The sequence below is a fragment of the Convolutriloba macropyga genome, chromosome 3 (genome assembly GCF_964194025.1).
Source record: "Convolutriloba macropyga chromosome 3, txConMacr16.3, whole genome shotgun sequence".
In the NCBI taxonomy this organism is placed as follows: domain Eukaryota; kingdom Metazoa; phylum Xenacoelomorpha; order Acoela; family Convolutidae; genus Convolutriloba; species Convolutriloba macropyga.
Window position 1 is genome coordinate 79,848,609 of NC_134470.1, and position 24,290 is coordinate 79,872,898.

The following is a 24,290-nucleotide window of genomic DNA, read 5'->3' on the forward strand; positions in this document are numbered from 1 at the left end:
AAAATTGTACATATGAGAATCCGATTTTGGTAGATTTTTTCCGACTTTTCAATTTTTTTGTTTGTATTTTGGTTTTAATTACTAGAAATAGTCTTTTTTTGCAACATGATGGACTTTAATTTTGTTTCAATAAAAATTCAATCATTTTTTGGCGTTACGTTTTTGAAAAATAGTTAAAACTTTTTCACAAATGCAGTCTTAAAAGTTTTTTGACCATTTTTTTTTTTGCAAAATGTTCCGATGTCTCGTATTTTATCTATTTTCCATTTTTTTTAGTTCTCTTCAAGAGGATAGATCCTTGTATTGGATGGCTCGTTATCTTTTCTATGTCTCGAATGCTTAATAATGAAATGTATTCGTTTTTCTCTATTTTTTAAATATGATTTTTAACTTTCAAAAATCAAGAATGTCATCATTCTAGCTTCGGGCTGGCACCTACAATTATTTTCGGTATATTGATTTTGTCAGTTGTTGAATAATTGAATGATTTCAGCTTTTTCTTAGGTTTTCGTCATTTCTCTGGTTTGCAATTGATTTCATTCAACATAAGGCAGTACTGAGAATCTGCTAGCAAGATTGTTCCAAAACATCCACTTTTTAATGGTTACTGCCACTTTCTTTCGGCCTTGGCTTTAATTTAAACGATTATTTGCCTTTGAATATTCCTCTGCTGCTTATGTTGGAGTGCTGAATTAGTATGAGATCAGGTTGTATAGCGTATGTACAAGGAAGAAGTATATGCTCTTTTTTTCTTAATTGAAGTGATTAGAATTGTAATTGTAGTGGTTTCTGATTCTTAACTTTGAGCATTCTTTTTTGAAAAGAGTCAACTTAGTTTCTACGATTATTATCTGCCGTTTGCTTTTGCGATCTTTGAGATTAGAATCATGAATTAATTATTTGAGGGCAATTGATAGCCCTATCAGCTTTTTCAGCCTATCAGTATTTTGACTATGTTAATGGTTTCGGACTTTTTTAACGTTACCAAACGTTTTCAATAATATAAAAATTTGCTGCGTTTCTTTTCTCCTGGTGACAGTGGTTTAAGTGATCAAATTTTAGATCAGACATGGGGAGGTAATAAGTTAATGATTTAATACAAATGGTAATGGCTCCCGCTGCATTTACGGTTTTGTTTGTGAAGTTCTGACGCTTCGAGTCGCTTCCGGAGGTCTTCCGGCTCTGTTTTTTATTTCATCGTCATGATTTTTGTTACGACCATATGACGTCACAGCCACTTTTTGTTCATTCGTTCATGCAATTTCAACTGAATTGCATGTGTGACGTCATTTTTCTCTCTTAGTGGAGCGAGTTTTTTTGTTCATGCGCGTGATTAAATTTTTGTTCACACTTGACTTACCTCACTCTCAAAAATGACTTCCTCATTTTGAAATTAACTTTTATTTACTTTAATTCAAAGAGATAAGGTCAAATGGGTGTGTGTCACTCTAAATGAAGGTTATTTGAGATCAGCTAATAGAGGCAGCAATAACTTATACAGTTTTTAATCAAAATATAACCGATCAGCCTTCAATGAAAAGACGAATTTTTTGGTCTGTCTTTTTTGCTGTTTTTTTTAGACCGCCGATATACGAATCTATTGCGGCTATTTTCTGGCAATATGCCAGCTATGTTTAAATTTTTGTTGGAATTTTAGCTAAATTTGTTTACTTTGCAGGACTTGATTGAGTGTTTGTCAAATTGATGATTGATTTAGAAGCCAGTCTAACTCAGGTGGTGACTTGTAGTTCGAGTAGTATGCTGCTCTAATAACTCAAGAGAGTGCTATGGGGTATATTTTATGTAGTTTTTAAAGAGGAGCTTAGAAAACTTGAAGTTCGGCTCTTCGACTGTTTCTTTTAATTTTCTGTTTTCTTTCTAAATCGAAGTTAATGCGCCATTTGGAGGGGATGAACTAATAAAATTGCTGCGGACTTTTTTCGCGAGTAAAATTTTGTTGATAAATTTGAAGGGGCTTCCGATAGTTTTTGCAATATCTTTACTGTGCATCCTGTATATTAAACGCGTGAGCTCTAAAATGCGACAAAATTATAGCATGGTTAAGGGGCCTTTCAGTGCGCATGTTTAAGAGCCGCAATGAGCGGCATGGTTAAGCAAACATATCGAAAGAGAGGATATTGACCTAAAAGTCTCAAAGCAAATGGGTGAGAACCGAACCCGGAACAAAAGACTGCTAGTCAGGTGCAGCTACCACGAGGCTCTGAGGGCTTGAAAGTATGCTCGTCCACAGTGAGGATTTACTGTTCTGTGTATACGTGTTTTTGAATTGCTCTCAAACGAAGTTTGCATCATTCATTGTAAACGTGTCTATGTTCTTTTGCAAAATTTTAGCTTTACAGATTCTGCGCTTCTGTAGAACAGTATTTGCTTGCAAGTAATTTTTCTACGCTTTACTTTTTTATTTTTGCTGGATCTCAATTGCTCTCAGTCTGAAATTTCTTTATTGATAACGTAAAAGTGATTGTGAGAAAAGGTGTTTTGTAGCGGTTACAGCGCAGTTGATAAGATGGAGGACTGATAATCAGAGGGTCGTGGGTTCAAACCCGTGTCGGGTACTTTCACTTTTGTAGCCATAAAATTTCGAATCTAGGCCATCCTGCCTAGCTTTTGCGAGCAGTTCTTGTGAGTTTAATCGGTTTACGTTCCCGCATGTGAGTGTGTGTGTTTGGGGGATTAATAATAGCAATTGTTTTCTCTTTGTAGCAACTCTTTTTTCTTGTCTCTCAGTCTTCTTTTGTTTTTTATTTCAATTTTTGAACGGGGGTTTTTGTATAAACCGATGCATGTTTTTCTATTTTATTGTTGCTCGAACAAGTTTGTGAGCAATCATTTTTTACACTTTCCTTCGTTTTGTCCTCTCTCTCTCTCTCTGCATCTGTTTCTTTCTGTCTCTTTCTCTTCTGTATTTCTTTCTTCTCTCTGTTTCGTTTCTTTTTCTTTCAATCTTTCTTTCTTTCTTTCTTTCTTTCTTTGTCGTTAAGTCTTCCATTGTTTGTTTCTCTTTCTCGGAAGAACTGGTAGGTCAAAACAGCATATCCAATAGCTACAAACAGACTGAATTGGAAAAAGAAATTAGCTGCGTCTCTCCAAGTTTTCTTTTGGTTAAGCCCTGGTTATGTTTTATTATAGCTGCTGATTTTCGGTTCTTTCACCCTTATCCAAAAAACTGCCATCAAACTAAGTATTGAGCTGTTTGTCGTTTTGATTAATATTCTTCTATTATGTGAAATATCAGTATCATTTGAGCACAGTGGTTAACAGCGCTGCTATCTTAAGATGCAGCCTATTATAAAACATGCATTTTGAGTCGCGCTATACAGTCATTTTTAGGGTCCTGATCGGTATGTTTTGCACTCATTATGCATGTCGTATAACCAAAACAAGCGAGCAAATAAAGCCATTGACGAACATAAGGCCGATAGCTGTTAAGCGAGGGTCACAGTTTCGCGGCCGAGTTGTTACCGAAATTGGCTACTGTATCCAATACAATCTTTCTGTTCTTTTTTCCTTTTTGATTGTTTCTTATCTCTTTTTTGTTATATTTTTTTCGTTTTTTTTTCTTTTAATTGTAGGTGGAAGTGGAACTTGAGGGCAACGACTAAAGTTAACATCATTTCGCTGGATAGAGATGAAGTCTTGCGTTATACATGGGTTTTGAGTCGCGCGCCACGTCTGCACATATTTTGCGACATATTTGCCTCATAGCAAAAACAGGCACGCCAAAAAGGCTATTGTTTGCTGATGTACAATGATTTGCTGATGTACAAAGTGGAGTAGACAATAGCAATGTGTAGCGGTACCGTAAAGGATGGCTGCTTAGTGGGGTCATAGTTGCGGGGCCGAGTTGGTGTCAAAATTGCTTTAATTTTCTCGGTCCGGAATGGGTAAATGTTTTGAATACCATCCTCTCTGTCTGTCTGTCTTGCTCTTCAGCGTTTATCTCTTTTGTTTTTCCTCTATAAAAATTTTAAGTCGCACTTGAGCGCAATGACTAGCAGCGCTCTTAGTTTTTAACGGACCTTAAACATGCGGCCTTGTGTAATATACACACACGTTTTGAGACGAGCTTTCCTGCCATATTTAAGCTCCTAATCTGCTCATTAAGTATGCATCAAATGTTAAACAAGCACGCCAAAAAATCTTTGACCGAAAATTTGCCGATGTAGAAAGGGCAGTTGGAAAGCAATACGCTTCTCACCGTAAGAGTTAAGACGTATGGCTGTTAAGCGAGTGGCAATTGGTTCTCGCCCTGAGACGTTGCAGTGAATGGCTACCATTTTCTTGTGGCAAAGATGATTAATTTTTAATGCACTCACTTCTGTCTGTCTGTCTTTCTTTCTCTGCTATTCTCTCCTATTGCGTTTTTTAACTGTCCTCAAACGTACTGCCTAGCGTAATACACACCAAGCGAGCCGAAAAAGCCAGTGACCAAAGTTTGCTGATGTTCAATTTTCAATGTACAGTAGCCATAGGCATCAGTAGCGTAACGGATAAGACCTATGGCTGTTTTTTATCCTCCTGTTTAGCTTGCCTTCTTTCTATCTATTTAATGTTTATCTTTTTTGTTAATTTTTTTGTTCTTTGTAGCTTTTATAAAATGTGAGTTGCGCGTGAACGCAATTTTTTAGCAGCGCTCCAATTTTGCCGTTTTGTGCGCTCCTTAAACATGGAACCTAGCGTAATACATGCGTTTAAAATAAAGCGATCAAGTTTAAGCGAGCAAATAAAGCCATTGAGGAACATAAGGCTGATGTTGAAAGGGCAATAGACGAATGCAATACGCATCAGTAGCGTGAGGGATTAAACCTATGGTTGTTAAGCGAGGGTCACAGTTTCGCGGCCGAGTTGTTACTGAAATTGGCTACTGTATCCATTACAATCTTTCTGTTCTTTTTTCCTTTTTGATTGTTTCTTATCTCTTTTTTGTTATATTTTTTTTCGTTCTTTTTTTCTTTTAATTGTAGGTGGAAGTGGAACTTGAGGGCAACGACTAAAGTTCTCATCATTTCGCCGCATAGAGATGAAGCCTTGCGTTATACATGGGTTTTGAGTCGCGCGCCACGTCTGCACATATTTTGCGCTCTTTAACCATGCCTCATAGCGAAAACAGGCACGCCAAAAAGGCTATTGTTTGCTGATGTACAATAATTTGCTGATGTACAAAGTGCAGTAGACAATAGCAATGCGTAGCGGTACCGTAAAGGATGGCTGCTTAGTGGGGTCATAGTTGCGGGACCGAGTTGTTTTCAAATTTGCTTTATTTTGTTTGGTCCGGAATGGGTAAATATTTTGAATACCCTCCTCTCTGTCTGTCTGTCTTGCTCTTCAGCGTTTATCTCTTATTTTTCCTCTCTATAAATTTTAAGTCGAACTTGAGCGCAATGACTAGCAGCGCTCTTAGTTTTTTAACGGACCTTAAACATGCGGCCTTGTGTAATATACACACACGTTTTGAGACGAGCTTTCCTGCCATATTTAAGCTCCTAATCTGCTCATTAAGTATGCATCAAATGTTAAACAAGCACGCCAAAAAACCTTTGACCGAAAATTTGCCGATGTAGAAAGGGCAGTTGGAAAGCAATACGCTTCTCACCGTAAGAGTTAAGACGTATGGCTGTAAAGCGAGTGGCAATTGGTTCTCGCCCTGAGACGTTGCACTGAATGGCTACCATTTTCTTGTGGCAAAAATGATTAATTTTTAATACACTCACTCCTGTCTGTCTGTGTTTCTTTCTCTGCTATTCTTTTTGTTAACCCTCTTTATTTTTTTTTTCATTTTATCATATAAAATTTGAGCTCAGTGATTAACACCGCTCCTATTGGGTTTTTTAACTGTCCTCAAACGTACTGCCTAGCGTAATACACACCAAGTGAGCCGAAAAAGCAAGTGACCAAAGTTTGCTGATGTTCAATTTTTAATGGACAATAGCCATAGACATCAGTAGCGTAACGGATAAGACCTATGGCTGTTTTTTATCCTCCTGTTTAGCTTGCCTTCTTTCTATCTATTTATTGGTTATCTTTTTTGTTATTTTTTTTGTTCTTTATAGCTTTTATAAAATGTGAGTGGTGCTTGAGCGCAATTTTTAGCAGCGCTCCAATTTTTCCTTTTTGAGTGCTCCTCGGAACCTAGCGTAATACATGCGTTTTGAGACGCGCTCTACTGCCATATTAAGACTTCTAATCTGCACTTTTTTGAGCTTATTAGGCATGCTTCATGGCAAAAACAAGCGAGTCACAAACGCCATTGTCAAGAAATTTGCTGATGTAGAAAAGGCAAAAGACAATTGCAATACGCATCTGTAGTGTAAGTGGTAAGAACTATGGCTGTTAATCCAGGGGCAAGGGTTTGCGCCCGAGTTGGAGCCAAAACGAAAGCTTAACTTCTCTTAAACCTTCCATCCTTTAAATGATTTTCATGTAATGTCTCGGGCCCGTTAGTAACTTTGAATCGGTTACATATTTTACACGCTATAGAAATCAGACAATTTTGAGGAAACTACATTTTAAATCTTAAGCTTTAATTGGCATAACAGAAACATGTGGCGTGATAGCCGAGAGGTAAGGTGTGTGGTTCACACGCCAATGATTGAGAGATTAATCCCCTGCCTCCGTGAAGCTGTCTGTGTGAGGATGAGCTCGTACTTAGCCATAGCTTCAGGTTGACCATAGCCTGATCAATGTTGGCTGCAATGATGGTACCACGTGAAAGTTTCAGACGCAAAAAAAGTGGCTTTAGTCACCAAAAAATGAGCAATGCTGCTCATTAATAAATCAGTCTGAAATGTGGGGAATAATAAGAAAAAAGGGCAGCTGGAAACAGGCTACTGAAGGCCTAATGCTGTTCCACTGCGATTACGCAGAAACCACAATTATTATTATTATTATTACATCAATGAGCAGCGAAGGCAGACGACACAAACACGTTTATGTTATAATTTACATTGTGAATGAAATTGCGCTTGCCCTTCTCATCTGACGAATAATTTGGTCACTTGAGAACTTAAATTTGCGCCGACCGCGGACCAATAGAAATTGTTTATTTTTCGTTTGAACATCAAAACAACAAGGGTTTTCCAACAAAACTTGTGGGGCGGGTAACTATGAGCAAAAATGTTAGTTTTCAGTTAAATTATCAAATCAGTGGGTTGCATTTCGCAATTTAAGAAGGCTTTTTTTTGGAGTTTTCTCTAAGCAATTAAAATATCTGGGAATGAGAGATTTTAGATCTTTTCTGCTAGCGCCCCCCAGCCTTATATAGCCGTTAAATTTTGCACCCCCCAAAATCTAAGTTTTCGCCACTTGTAAGAGCGATATTTGCATTTCATTGAAACAAGAGTGTCTAGGTAGATTGAAGGCACTTTTAAAATAGTTTCCTTAAGAAGTTTTAAAAAATCAAGCCCTTATTGTAGCGGATAATGTAGTATTGCTAATTGGATAATTGCCGCCGCAATTACCGATTTCTACAGAGAGTTTAATTATTTAACCGTCGACTTTGTGAACACTTTAGACTTAGTCTAAACTGACGGAATTTTAATATTTTGCGCTCTTTAACCATGCCTCATAGCAAAAACAGGCACGCCAAAAAGGCTATTGTTTGCTGATGTACAATAATTTGCTGATGTACAAAGTGCAGTAGACAATAGCAATGCGTAGCGGTACCGTAAAGGATGGCTGCTTAGTGGGGTCATAGTTGCGGGACCGAGTTGTTGTCAAAATTGCTTTAATTTTTTTGGTCCGGAATGGGTAAATATTTTGAATACCCTCCTCTCTGTCTGTCTGTCTTGCTCTTCAGCGTTTATCTCTTATTTTTTCCTCTCTATAAATTTTAAGTCGAACTTGAGCGCAATGACTAGCAGCGCTCTTAGTTTTTTAACGGACCTTAAACATGCGGCCTTGTGTAATATACACACACGTTTTGAGACGAGCTTTCCTGCCATATTTAAGCTCCTAATCTGCTCATTAAGTATGCATCAAATGTTAAACAAGCACGCCAAAAAATCTTTGACCGAAAATTTGCCGATGTAGAAAGGGCAGTTGGAAAGCAATACGCTTCTCACCGTAAGAGTTAAGACGTATGGCTGTAAAGCGAGTGGCAATTGGTTCTCGCCCTGAGACGTTGCACTGAATGGCTACCATTTTCTTGTGGCAAAAATGATTAATTTTTAATACACTCACTCCTGTCTGTCTGTGTTTCTTTCTCTGCTATTCTTTTTGTTAAACCTCTTTATTTTTTTTCATTTTATCATATAAAATTTGAGCTCTTGAGCGCAGTGATTAACACCGCTCCTTTTGGGTTTTTTAACTGTCCTCAAACGTACTGCCTAGCGTAATACACACCAAGTGAGCCGAAAAAGCCAGTGACCAAAGTTTGCTGATGTTCAATTTTCAATGGACAATAGCCATAGACATCAGTAGCGTAACGGATAAGACCTATGGCTGTTTTTTATCCTCCTGTTTAGCTTGCGTTCTTTCTATCTATTTATTGGTTATCTTTTTTGTTATTTTTTTTGTTCTTTATAGCTTTTATAAAATGTGAGTGGTGCTTGAGCGCAATTTTTAGCAGCGCTCCAATTTTGCCTTTTTGAGTGCTCCTCGGAACCTAGCGTAATACATGCGTTTTGAGACGCGCTCTACTGCCATATTAAGACTTCTAATCTGCACTTTTTTGAGCTTATTAGGCATGCTTCATGGCAAAAACAAGCGAGTCACAAACGCCATTTTCAAGAAATTTGCTGATGTAGAAAAGGCAAAAGACAATTGCAATACGCATCTGTAGTGTAAGTGGTAAGAACTATGGCTGTTAATCCAGGGGCAAGGGTTTGCGCCCGAGTTGGAGCCAAACCGAAAGCTTAACTTCTCTTAAACCTTCCATCCTTTAAATGATTTTCATGTAATTTCTCGGGCCCGTTAGTAACTTTGAATCGGTTACATAATTTACACGCTATAGAAATCAGACAATTTTGAGGAAACTACATTTTAAATCTTAAGCTTCAGTTGGCATAACAGAAACATGTGGCGTGATAGCCGAGAGGTAAGGTGTGTGGTTCGCACGCCAATGATAGAGATTAATCCCCTGCCTCCGTGAAGCTTTCTGTGTGAGGATGAGCTCGTACTTAGCCATAGCTTCAGGTTGACCATAGCCTGATCAATGTTGGCTGCAATGATGGTACCACGTGAAAGTTTCAGACGCAAAAAAAGTGGCTATAGTCACCAAAAAATGAGCAATGCTGCTCATTAATAAATCAGTCTGAAATGTGGGGAATAATAAGAAAAAAGGGCAGCTGGAAACAGGCTACTGAAGGCCTAATGCTGTTCCACTGCGTTTACGCAGAAACCACAATTATTATTATTATTATTACATCAATGAGCAGCGAAGGCAGACGACACAAACACGTTTATGTTATAATTTACATTGTGAATGAAATTGCGCTTGCCCTTCTCATCTGACGAATAATTTGGTCACTTGAGAACTTAAATTTGCGCCGACCGCGGACCAATAGAAATTGTTTATTTTTCGTTTGAACATCAAAACAACAAGGGTTTTCCAACAAAACTTGTGGGGCGGGTAACTATGAGCAAAAATGTTAGTTTTCAGTTAAATTATCAAATCAGTGGGTTGCATTTCGCAATTTAAGAAGGCTTTTTTTTGGAGTTTTCTCTAAGCAATTAAAATATCTGGGAATGAGAGATTTTAGATCTTTTCTGCTAGCGCCCCCCAGCCTTATATAGCCGTTAAACTTTGAACCCCCAAAATCTAAGTTTTCGCCACTTGTAAGAGCGATATTTGCATTTCATTGAAACAAGAGTGTCTAGGTAGATTGAAGGCACTTTTAGAATAGTTTCCTTAAGAAGTTTTAAAAAATCAAGCCCTTATTGTAGCCGATAATGTAGTATTGCTAATTGGATAATTGCCGCCGCAATTACCGATACTACAGAGAGTATAATTATTTAACCGTCGACTTTGTGAACACTTTAGACTTAGTCTAAACTGACGGAATTTTAAGAGAGAGCTATGCTGCGTGAAATGCGTTGAGTGAATGAATACGTTATTCATAGCCAAATACTGCTGTGTATTATTTAATACACTATGCTGCAGGCCATACCGGCTGATTCACTGCCGCTATTAATACGCGTACTAAGTGAAGGATACTGAAGCTATCCAGGCCGCTCTTCAGCAGCAAGTCTGAAACGAATATATGACTAAAGACGAGTAATAGTCGGCTCCACGAATGACCTAGGAATTGATTCGGAGCTAGTCATAGGTCTTGTGATTTTTTAGTCGTGTTGACTCATTTATAAACACGCACGAGCCTAGAGCTTGCTGCTGAAGGAAATCAGACCAAACTCAACCAGCGCAAACGTAAGACACTTGATTTTCCAAAAAAAATTCTCTCTCTCTCTTCCTCTCACTGCTCCTAGAGCGAAACATCTACTCCTCAGCTAAGAGGGAAATACAGCAGCGATTGTAAGTCTGCCAATTTTATAGCAAAATAGAGTTAGAGTAATGTTTACATCCAGCAGTAAGATGGATTCAATTTCTTGATTAAGACTAGATACCCCACCAATATTTTCAAGTAAGATTTACCCCCTAATTGTGCTCTATACTTTCTATCTATTTACTAATTAATCTTTATATCTAGTCAATTTTATTTTCTAGCAAATAACACATAGATTTGGAAATTAGCTAAGAACAGTGTGAGCATTTAGTGAGACTTATTCTAGCACGTAATTAAGGTCTCTACAATAATATAAGTTCAGCTCTAGTGTGGTAATTAAGATCAGGCGAATAAAATACCTACCACATCAGAGTTAAAAACTGGTGCGACGAGGAAAAAGAACGTCGGTTGCTCACACATTTAGGGACCTGGTGGACTTTTTGTGGCTAGTTTTCCAAACCAAAAACCCAGAGGTCACACAGGTTCCATGGTAGGGCCACATACCGCGCTATCCCAGTACCTGTGTGAGATGTTCTAAGATTCTGAACGTCTCAATTACGACCGACTAAAAGAGACGGGTTCTCCCCACAAAAGAACTGTCCACTGATTTATTAACTTTGAGCACCTGTTCTTTGCTTCTCAGACCCAAATTTTGACACTGTAGGTTGGTTTTTAAGCGCACACGTGAGTACATAATTGTGTATCATAAAAAGACGTCTTATCCCCCGCACAAAATTGGACAAGACCGGTCACATTAATGTTACTTTTAGACTAAATAATTGTGTTCAATTTAACCAAATCTTTAATACTGTTAGCATAACGAACTGTATTATCCCCCCTAGTCCTATATACGAAATCATACATCCATATTCATTAATATAGCTCTCATTTATTGTCCGTAACTTAACCTTAGCGTGTCTTATACATCTTAACTTTTGATTTATCTAAATTGTCGAACGTATCATCCTCCAAACCCATAGTACTGCAAAAACAAATTGACCCACATGCAAATAAGCTTAGTTTAACGTTGTTATGCTTCATTATACATGCATAGTGTATCTATTGGTGTCTCTAAAAGTTATTAACTCACTCTGAAAGCCACAAATAACGTTGTATTGTCAACCAAACGCTCCAGCAATCACTATAACGCCTCGATTTAACCCCTGAATTTCTAAAATTTTGCGTTTTTGAGTTAAACAAAATTGGTTTTATCAGGTTTTTAGCCCGATTTTGCCTACCTTTTGCCTAAATTAACAGGAATTAGTGAGAATTCATCCAAAAATCAGCCAATTATACCTAAATTCACCCCATTTTTGCCTAAATTCTCTATTTTGCCTAAATTCACCCCATTTTTGAGAAAATAATTGAATTTTAGTGCCAAATTTAACTAAATTTCATAAAAATAAGCACAAATTATTCTCCAAAGTTGTCAATTTAAGCTCATATAGTCCTAAAATTCACTTTTTTTTAATTTTTACCAATTTTTACCAATTTTTACTAAAATTCAACTTTTTTCAATTTTTACCTAAAAATTGCCCCATTTTAGACCCTTTGGTCCTAAATTTGCCCATTTTTGACCAAAACATTTCAGTTTTTATCTGAAATTCATGCAAATTTATCGGTTTGAATCCAAAATTTGCCTGAAATTAACTAATAATTGACTATATTTAGTAAATTTTAAACACAATTTTTGCTTTTAAACACAAAATCGAAATAATTACAACCCGAAACTATTAGATTTGACCCAAATTATTGACATATTAGCCCAAATTTGTCAAAAAATTGTCGAATTTAGCCAAAATTTTCCCGATTTTTCCCTGTTTCATTAACAAAACACCCGCTTTTGGTAAAAGATTGTCAAAATTTGCCAAAATTTTTCAAAACTTCGCCTATATTGATCCGGTAATTCATCAAAATTGACCCAAATTTGGCACTTTTTGCTCAAAATTTGCCCAAAATTCACCCAGGTAATCCAAAAATTGCCCGGAACTTGTGAAAAATTACCCAAATTGAACCACAAAAGCTGAAAAATTTCTCATTTTGGATAGAAATTAGCGGTACAAATCTCAAAATTGGTCTCAAAATTCCAAATAATTTCCTGAAATTCGCCGATAATCCTGAAGTAAGAGTAAATATTCGAACACAGAAACAAAAACAAATAGCTATTGAAGACTATTAACGCCTGTTTTAAGTTAATTTACTAATAGAAATATAGCGTTTTGTCCAAAATTAACCACCAAAACGGCAAATTTAAAGGAAATAACACGATCTTTTCGTGCAACTTTTTTAAGGAAACGTTTCCTTTAATGTTATTTTGTGATATTTAAGTTTCTCCTTCGTTTTTCTGAGCCATATATTCGATTGTACTTGTTGGGTTACGTATAACTTTGCATACGAATTCACTTCAACAAATTAAAATTTCCAGTTTTTGCAAAAAGTTTATGGAATACCTAATAGGAGACAAACAAATAAGTATTAAGGATAACTCAGCAGACTGTCGAGTGCTCAAATACGTCACCGACGTTGAACAATCATACGTGACAATAGTCTACCGTATCAAAAGAACAAAAACTGTCGGACAAGTAACCATATTTAAAACTGAAAGTACCTCCTTAGATTATTTGTTCAATAAACTTAATAAACGTGGCTCAATCATTGATTTACAATGTATGTTCGCTCAACCACAAGCTTCCATTAAATGAGTGAAAGCAGCCAAAATCTGAAACTAGTACCCTTGCCAGATAATAAGCTCTATAAGTTTGAAAAAGTTTGCATGTTTTCACCCACATTACCCAACTTTATTAAAGAAATAATCCAAAAAGAAAGAGTTTATTGTGTTCTAATAAGAAAGTCTGATAGCGATAATCAAATCATTTGCTATCGAGTCAGAGTATTTAGGCCAATACTAACAACAGCCTTCTCTGAAAGCAATCGAAATCCAAAATTTTGTCACGCAGGAAAATTTTTCTGGATAGAATATCGGCTAACCGAAGATGGTTGCTATCAACGAATGAACAAATGCCTATAATTATTGAATATCAAATATTTTTGTATAAAACAAAGTGAAAAAGAAAACAAAAACTCTTTTTTTTCTTTTTATTATCTTATAACCTAGCTTATGGATATTAGTACAAAGCACCTAAATGTAACCATTTTGTACGACGATAAAGTTGCAAAAGTTAAAAAGTACATATTAAATTATTTATTGATTAATTTAAGTTATTGATTAACTGATTATTTATTACAAGTTTGTTAACGATCCGCGCCTACACTGTTTCATACCATATGCAAGTTCTAATCCTGATTTTTACAAAACTCTGAAAGCTTTGCACACGCCCAATAGTTACATTGAACTCTAGTTCACTAAAACTTTACCTAATTTTGTAACTGATACTTTCTAAAATTACACCTTTATTAGAGCAAAAGTTGAATTCAATGAATATTGACGCTAACTTCTTGAATATTATTATCAAACTTGGTCATAATACAGGCAAAGTTACTAGTTATAAATTAGATAAGAAAAAGCAATATATGTACATTTTCATTAATTTTGATAACATTCCAGGACTAGCTTGTTACATACCACATGCGGAAAACAACTCAAAGTTTAACCAAATTTTAGACGCACTTCGTACTCCAAATAGTGTTTTTGAGATAGGACCATTTGTTTAAGCAAATTGTCTCAATATTTTCTAAATTCTATAAAAAATTGTTTGACCTTTTCATAGCTTCAAATTCTTTTGAGTAGACTTTAATATTGTTTTCTTTTGTTTATAGTATCTTTTTCATATAAAAAATTAGTAATATTTCAACAAAAACCCTAAAACAAAAATGGCTAACATCGTAGCATACCCAGACATTTCTCTTGAAAAATTTACAGGCTTAGACCCAAGTGAGGACGTAGCAGATTTTCTAAGTCTAATAGAGAGAAAAATAGAGTTTTCATTAGGACTTAGACCAGGACCAGGAGATGCACAAAATGCATATGACGCACGTAGAAAAGCATTATTTGGCTCAGTCCTAAGAGGACCAGCAGCCCAATGGTTCGATTCTTTGCCCGCTGCGGAACCATGGGATGATGTTAGGACAGGTTTATTAGATAGGTTCACAGACGAGAAAGACAAGTATAGAAAACGAATTGAGGTAGAAAATATTCGTAGACAGCCAGATGAATTGATAAAAAGTTATGTACACAGACTAACAAAAGCAGTGGAAAAAGGATGGCCACACCCATTCACAGATGCTCAAAGGCAAACTAAGTGTATGGAATTTTTTGTAAGAGGACTAACTCCTCCAGCACTTAAACAAAAAGCGCATCAATATCTGATAGAAACACCTCACGCAACATGGTAACAACTTAAAAATCATGTGAGCACTAAAGACTTATTTCACAGGCACAGCATCTAGCAGCATAGACAACAAAATGGAGATAGATGGTATAAAAGACCAGCTCCAAGAATTAGCAAGTTTAATGAAAAACAACAGAATTAGCCCAGCCTACAACCCAAACGAGCCTAGAAATAAACAAAATCACACACGATTTTGTAAATTTTGCCAAAAGTCAGGTCACACAATAGCATATTGCTATGCAAACAGAGACTTTAAAGAACAAAACAGACAGCAACCACAGCAAAGAGATAAGTTCAGAGATAACTATCAAAGCTATAGAGGACGTCGTCCAAGAGAAGATAGTTATGATAGAAATCAGAACAGAAACAGACAAGACACTAGACCACGAAACAGTTACTACAACCAAGACAACCGCAGACAATACTCTCCTTATCCTAGATCTGAGAACAATAACTTCAGAAATCGCTCACAAAGCTTTGACTAGCAGATCCAGCGATCGTAGACCCCAGGACTATAGGAACTATTCCAGGGAACAACAATATGATCGAAACGATTCCCGAACAAGGTATCGTGAGTCAAGCAGTCCAAGACAGGATTATAGAAGAATTAACAGTTCTAATCAGAATTCTAGAGATAACAGTAGAGACCGCAATTCAAACAGAGTTCAATTCAGAGAAAATAAAGTTAATGGATTCTTTGTGGACAATCAACAAGATGAAATTAATTTAAACTAGACGAGTCTCCGTACAAAAATAAGAAGACAAACCTTTTTATCAACTTGTACATTCACGCCGTCGGAGACAGTAATAAACATAACGGTTTCGAATCGCAGTTTCTAGTTGACACAGGAGCAACATGTTCCTTAATAAACTCTGATTTTCTACAAGAACTTAAGTCACTGATTGACGTTAAACTAATTGAGTCTAAACAGAAAACAATTGCAGTCAACGGCGAACGATTAAAATTGTTAGGCTACATTCATGTCCCCATCTCATTTGACATTGAAGGCAAATATTACACAGATCTCAAAACATGGGTTTCAGAGAAAAACGGTTGCGAATTAAACATCCTAGGAATGGACTTTATGAATTTTGCAACAAAATCAATTGAGTTCACAACTACAAAAATGAACTTAAAAATTTATCCAAACGTCTCAATCACGCTCTCAAAATATCAAACAAAAAGTTATCCTTTTGTAAGTAAATTTGAAAAAGTTTTACTAAACAGACTTTTCGAACTAGCACCGAAATCTAGCAGAGTACTAACAATTACACCATCAAACCAATTTTTCAAACAAGGAACATCATTTATAATTGACAATCGACTCCGGGACAAAGGTATCTACACATACAACGTCTATTGTGTAAGAAAAGAAAAAGTGTTGCCAATAATGCTTAATAACCCTGGTGATCGTAAAGTAACAATAGATAAAGGTTCAATAGGATACACTTTGGAAGAAATTTGTCAAAAAACACAAAAGTACGCACTGATTGATAACGTCGCGTTCTTAGATGTCTTAACAGAAACAGAAAAGTTGAAAACCCAATTCAGACTTTAGAAAAACCGAAATTAGACAAAACAGATATTAGACAAAATGTGAAAAAAGCTCAGAAAAAGATTCAAGAAAAAGAATTTGCAGACCACCATGAGTTAGAATCAGATTTTAGTCAAGATCTAAAAGACTTAAAACCAAAAGCAACAATAGAAGTTGAAATTCGACCACAACAAATACCACCAGAAAAACTGGAAATGTTTAGTAAATCAGACCGTGAGTTTCTCAAAAAATTTGACTTCTATCAATCTGACATTAATGATGTACAATTACTAGATCTCATGAAACTTCTTGCCAGAGACAAGGGCGTCTACTCTCAGCACAAGTATGACGTTGGCAAAATAAAGCAAAAATTTCACGTAAAACTTCTACCAAATTCAACCTTGACTAAGCAAAGACCATCACGAGTGCCATTGCACCATCAGGAAAAACTTTTGCTAGATCAGCTCTGTAAAGCAGGAATAATTCGAGAAATGGGAGACGACACCGAAATGGAATCGTCATTTATTAATCCGGTTATCATCTTTCCAAAGGGAAACAAAGTGAAACTAGTAATAGACGCTAGATATCTAAATTCAATAACGGACCTATGTAAATACTCGTGGCCTCTAGAGCCCATAGGTTCTTTATTGACTTGATTAAACGGAAATTACTGCACTACAAGTGATTTATGCTCTGCATATAATCAAGTCCCTCTAACGGAGGAAACACAACAATTGACAAGTTTCGTAATAGGTTCAAAACAATACACGTTTCCACGTGGTTTTTACGGACTTTGCGGACTACCAAACTTTTTCAGTAGGATAATGCACCTTTAATAAAATCTAGACAAGCCGTAACTTATATTGATGACACAATCATGCAAGCTCAGACAGCTGTACTCAATAATAAAAAAGTACCACCTCTTGCTACGCAAAGCAGGACTGAAAGCTCAGCCTGAGAAAACGAAATTCTTTTTGCGCAAAGTACAATTCTTAGGACATGTAGTAGGAAAAGAAGGAATTCAACCAGTAAAGAAAAGGGTTGAAGATCTGAAAGCCTTAAAGACACCTGAGAATAAACGAGATGTAATGCGAGTTCTAAGTTGTTTAGGATTTTACAGCATGTACATAAAAAATCTGCATGAAGACAGTAAGCCATTTTACGGTCTCATAAAAACTGAAACCACATTTCAATGGACAGATGAACACGAAAAGTTGTTCAGAGAAATCAAGAATCGTATAAGTGAAGATACAGTCTTAGCATTTCCTGACACAAGATACCCCTTCCATGTTCATGTTGATGCTCCATCAATTGGTGTTGGTTCAATTTTAGTCCAAGAATTTCCTACCGGAAAACGGATAGTTTCGTTTAAATCTCGAGTTTACACAAAAGATGAGCAAAAAATGAGTACAACAGCCAGAGAACTTTGTGGTGTAATTTCTGCTCTACAATTATATGAGCATGACATAATAGGTTCCCCAAATCCAGTGTATCTCTACACAGACCACAAGCCCCTACTGTATCTTTGGGGACGTAGAGGAAAATTATCTCATCGATTTTTCCGCTATCAACTTGTCATTTCACAATTCCAAAACTTGAAAATAATCTGGACAGAAGGCAAAAACCTAGCCTTTCCAGTCATTCTTAGTAGAAACCTCTCGATAAAAGACTTAGACAAGTACCAACTGAAGCACAAAAAAATCCCGAAAGGCATTAAATTTTATGACTAGTCAGGCAACGAAGAAAAATACTTCGTGTTGCATGACAATGAAAAAGGACAGAAGAACGATTGCTACCCCCATTCTAAAACAAACTTTTCAAGGTGTTAAAAAATTGAATTTTGAAAATGAACAATTTTTTCAGACAAAGTATAAACCCAGTGATCGAATTTGTTCAATTTTGGACATCTCAGAATCCTTCTTGAAAGGAAATGCAATAAATCACTATCGTGAAAAATTCCCACTAAAAGAGCCAATCTTAAGCGAACAAGACGACAGTGAAAACTACTACTCTGATTTGTCTTTAGAATTTGATGATAATTTAGAAAAAGAAAAGGAGCAATTTGAAAATATTTCTACAACAGAAGACGACCCTTTGATAAATTCTGTTGAATTGTCAGATTTGGAAATAGTTTGCATGAGTCTTGAGCAAGAGATTGAAGCAAGCAAAGCAAAGTTTGATAGAATAGCAATTGTTCGACTAGCAAAACCAATTTGTGAAAATAACGAAATTTCAGATGGAAAAGAACTCATTGAGAAATTATCTAGTTCTGCTAAAGATATTGACTTGAACATAACAGCAATAAGCCAGGAACAATTCAAAGACCCAGTTATTCAGACTGTAAGACAACTTTTTGAATCAGGAAACAAAGATGAGAAAAAATGTAAAATTTCGACAATCAAAAGCCATGAAAACGTACTTGAATAATTTCGAAAATCTTTGCCTAATTGGAAACATTTTGTATTAAACAACTAACTGAAGATCCAATTATTCAAAACATCAAAATATGCGCACCATTGTCCCTCTTCTTAAAGATTTTTGAATTAGCTCACCAAGATTCGCTTTCTGGACACCTTGGAAAAGATAAAACACTGTCAAGCATAAAACGCTTTTTCTATTGGCCAGGTTTATATAATTGGGTTTCTCACTTAATAGCGAATTGTTTAGACTGTCAAAAAAATAAACAAAAACGCAAAGACTTAAACGAAGCGCCACTTGAAAAATGGACAGAAACTGTACCTTCCCCTTCCACACGTTACATATAGATCACAAAGGTCCAATAAATCCCCCATCGAACGGAAATAAACATTGCTTAGTAGTAATTGATTCCTTTTCTCGTTACATCCAAGTTTACCCAGTTTCATCAACATCAGCAAGTGAGACAATATCAGCGCTTGAGAAATTTTTTCTTACTTTTGGTATGCCACAAAAACTTGTGTATGATAAAGGATCAGCCTTTATGAACGAGGAGTTCACAAGTTGGACTCATGAACTTGGAATTACGCATGCTCCTAGAACAGCATACTCTCCCTGGACCAACGGAAAAGTTGAGATCCAAAACAAATACCTTGGCACACATTTCAGAATCTTTTTTGAACAAGCTAATCGTAATTGGAGTGACCTAGCACCAAAGTTCGCGTTTGCTCATAACACAACAGCAAACACTAGTACAGGATTAACACCCTACGAAATCGATTTTGGCCAAAAGCCCCAAATTCCCGTTTCTCTGAAATTAGGATTATTAAGGTCTTGCGATTTAACTTGTAATTCAGAATTTTGCAAAGGTTTACCACTCCACAAGCATTCAGAACAGAGTAGCAACAACGATCAGATAGATAAACTACCAAAACCAAATTTAAGTAGTTCATTGCTTGCTCTTGAAAATCAAACGATTCCCGAACAAGGTATCGTGAGTCAAGCAGTCCAAGACAGGATTATAGAAGAATTAACAGTTCTAATCAGAATTCTAGAGATAACAGTAGAGACCGCAATTCAAACAGAGTTCAATTCAGAGAAAATAAAGTTAATGGATTCTTTGTGGACAATCAACAAGATGAAATTAATTTAAACTAGACGAGTCTCCGTACAAAAATAAGAAGACAAACCTTTTTATCAACTTGTACATTCACGCCGTCGGAGACAGTAATAAACATAACGGTTTCGAATCGCAGTTTCTAGTTGACACAGGAGCAACGTGTTCCTTAATAAACTCTGATTTTCTACAAGAACTTAAGTCACTGATTGACGTTAAACTAATTGAGTCTAAACAGAAAACAATTGCAGTCAACGGCGAACGATTAAAATTGTTAGGCTACATTCATGTCCCCATCTCATTTGACATTGAAGGCAAATATTACACAGATCTCAAAACATGGGTTTCAGAGAAAAACGGTTGCGAATTAAACATCCTAGGAATGGACTTTATGAATTTTGCAACAAAATCAATTGAGTTCACAACTACAAAAATGAACTTAAAAATTTATCCAAACGTCTCAATCACGCTCTCAAAATATCAAACAAAAAGTTATCCTTTTGTAAGTAAATTTGAAAAAGTTTTACTAAACAGACTTTTCGAACTAGCACCGAAATCTAGCAGAGTACTAACAATTACACCATCAAACCAATTTTTCAAACAAGGAACATCATTTATAATTGACAATCGACTCCGGGACAAAGGTATCTACACATACAACGTCTATTGTGTAAGAAAAGAAAAAGTGTTGCCAATAATGCTTAATAACCCTGGTGATCGTAAAGTAACAATAGATAAAGGTTCAATAGGATACACTTTGGAAGAAATTTGTCAAAAAACACCAAAGTACACACTGATTGATAACGTCGCGTTCTTAGATGTCTTAACAGAAACAGAAAAGTTGAAAACCCAATTCAGACTTTAGAAAAACCGAAATTAGACAAAGCAGATATTAGACAAAATGTGAAAAAAGCTCAGAAAAGGTTCACGAAAAAGAATTTGCAGACCACCATGAGTTAGAATCAGCTTTTAGTCAAGATCTAAATGACTTAAAACCAAAAGCAACAATAGAAGGTGAAATTCGACCACAACAAACACCACCAGAAAAACTGGAAAAGTTTAGTAAATCAGACCGTGAGTTTCTCAAAAAATTTGACTTCTATCAATCTGACATTAATGATGCACAATTACTAGATCTCATGAAACTTCTTGCCAGAGACAAGGGCGTCTACTCTCAGCACAAGTATGACGTTGGCAAAATAAAGCACAAATTTCACGTAAAACTTCTACCAAATTCAACCTTGACTAAGCAAAGACCATCACGAGTGCCATTGCACCATCAGGAAAAACTTTTGCTAGATCAGCTCTGTAAAGCAGGAATAATTCGAGAAAGGGGAGACGACAACGAAATGGGATCGTCATTTATTAATCGGGTTATCATCTTTCCAAAGGGAAACATAGTGAAACTAGTAATAGACGCTAGATATCTAAATTCAATAACAGACCTATGTAAATACTCGTGGCCTCTAGAGCCAATAGGTTCTTTATTGACTAGATTAAACGGAAATTACTTCACTACAAGTGATTTATGCTCTGCATATAATCAAGTCCCTCTAACGGAGGAAACACAACAATTGACAAGTTTCGTAATAGGTTCAAAACAATACACGTTTCCTTGTGGTTTTTACGGACTTTGCGGACTACCAAACTTTTTCAGTAGGATAATGCACCTTTAATAAAATCTAGACAAGCCGTAACTTATATTGATGACACAATCATGCAAGCTCAGACAGCTGTACTCAATAATAAAAAAGTACCACCTCTTGCTACGCAAAGCAGGACTGAAAGCTCAGCCTGAGAAAACGAAATTCTTTTTGCGCAAAGTACAATTCTTAGGACATGTAGTAGGAAAAGAAGGAATTCAACCAGTAAAGAAAAGGGTTGAAGATCTGAAAGCCTTAAAGACACCTGAGAATAAACGAGATGTAATGCGAATTCTAAGTTGTTTAGGATTTTACAGCATGTACATAAAAAATCTGCATGAAGACAGTAAGCCATTTTACGGTCTCATAAAAACTGAAACCACATTTCAATGGACAGATGAACACGAAAAGTTGTTCAGAGAAATCAAGAATCGTATAAGTGAAGATACAGTCTTAGCATTTCCTGACACAAGATACCCCTTCCATGTTCATGTTGATGCTCCATCAATTGGTGTTGGTTCAATTTTAGTCCAAGAATTTCCTACCGGAAAACGGATAGTTTCGTTTAAATCTCGAGTTTACACAAAAGATGAGCAAAAAATGAGTACAACAGCCAGAGAACTTTGTGGTGTAATTTCTGCTCTACAATTATATGAGCATGACATAATAGGTTCCCCAAATCCAGTGTATCTCTACACAGACCACAAGCCCCTACTGTATCTTTGGGGACGTAGAGGAAAATTATCTCATCGATTTTTCCGCTATCAACTTGTCATTTCACAATTCCAAAACTTGAAAATAATCTGGACAGAAGGCAAAAACCTAGCCTTTCCAGTCATTCTTAGTAGAAACCTCTCGATAAAAGACTTAGACAAGTACCAACTGAAGCACAAAAAAATCCCGAAAGGCATTAAATTTTATGACTAGTCAGGCAACGAAGAAAAATACTTCGTGTTGCATGACAATGAAAAAGGACAGAAGAACGATTGCTACCCCCATTCTAAAACAAACTTTTCAAGGTGTTAAAAAATTGAATTTTGAAAATGAACAATTTTTTCAGACAAAGTATAAACCCAGTGATCGAATTTGTTCAATTTTGGACATCTCAGAATCCTTCTTGAAAGGAAATGCAATAAATCACTATCGTGAAAAATTCCCACTAAAAGAGCCAATCTTAAGCGAACAAGACGACAGTGAAAACTACTACTCTGATTTGTCTTTAGAATTTGATGATAATTTAGAAAAAGAAAAGGAGCAATTTGAAAATATTTCTACAACAGAAGACGACCCTTTGATAAATTCTGTTGAATTGTCAGATTTAGAAATAGTTTGCATGAGTCTTGAGCAAGAGATTGAAGCAAGCAAAGCAAAGTTTGATAGAATAGCAAGTGTTCGACTAGCAAAACCAATTTGTGAAAATAACGAAATTTCAGATGGAAAAGAACTCATTGAGAAATTATCTAGTTCTGCTAAAGACATTGACTTGAACATAACAGCAATAAGCCAGGAACAATTCAAAGACCCAGTTATTCAGACTGTAAGACAACTTTTTGAATCAGGAAACAAAGATGAGAAAAAATGTAAAGTTTCGACAATCAAAAGCCATGAAAACGTACTTGAATAATTTCGAAAATCTTTGCCTAATTGGAAACATTTTATGTATTAAACAACTAACTGAAGATCCAATTAGTCAAAACATCAAAATATGCGCACCGTTGTCACTCTTCTTAAAGATTTTCGAATTAGCTCACCAAGATTCGCTTTCTGGACACTCTGGAAAAGATAAAACATTGTCAAGCATAAAACGCTTTTTCTATTGGCCAGGTTTATATAATTGGGTTTCTCACTTAATAGCGAATTGTTTAGACTGTCAAAAGAATAAACAAAAACGCAAAGACTTAAACGAAGCGCCACTTGAAAAATGGACAGAAACTGTACCTTCCCCTTCCACACGGTACATATAGATCACAAAGGTCCAATGAATCCCCCATCGAACGGAAATAAACATTGCTTAGTAGTAATTGATTCCTTTTCTCGTTACATCCAAGTTTACCCAGTTTCATCAACATCAGCAAGTGAAACAATATCAGCACTTGAAATTTTTTCTTACTTTTGGTATGCCACAAAAACTTGTGTATGATAAAGGATCAGCCTTTATGAACGAGGAGTTCACAAGTTGGACTCATGAACTTGGAATTACGCATGCTCCTAGAACAGCATACTCTCCCTGGACCAACGGAAAAGTTGAGATCCAAAACAAACACCTTGGCACACATTTCAGAATCTTTTTTGAACAAGCTAATCGTAATTGGAGTGACCTAGCACCAAAGTTTGCGTTTGCTCATAACACTACAGCAAACACTAGTACAGGATTAACACCCTACGAAATCGATTTTGGCCAAAAGCCCCAAATTCCCCTTTCTCTGAAATTAGGATTATTAAGGTCTTGCGATTTAACTTGTGATTCAGAATTTTGCAAAGATTTACCACTCCACAAGCATTCAGAACAGAGTAGCAACAACGATCAGATAGATAAACTACCAAAACCAAATTTAAGTAGTTCATTGCTTGCTCTTGAAAATCAATTCAAACAAATTTACAAAACTGCATACAACAGAAGCCTTGAAGTTAACTCCAAAGCACATCAAAACAGAAACAAACATAAACTAGGTAAGCCTTTAGACGTAGGACAACTAGTGTTAATGGAAAATCATTCATTCCAGGACGGAAAATCCAAAAAGTTACATGAACTAAGATCAGGACCGTATGAA

At 36.1% G+C, this 24,290-nt stretch overlaps 1 protein-coding gene across 1 annotated transcript in view; it reads left to right on the forward strand.

Annotated features, from left to right (window-relative positions):
* The window catches only part of LOC142336504 (protein SSUH2 homolog), a 611,495-nt gene that overhangs the window by 370,350 nt on the left and 216,855 nt on the right, over positions 1 to 24,290 (forward strand). The gene's annotated exons all lie outside the window — the stretch shown is intronic.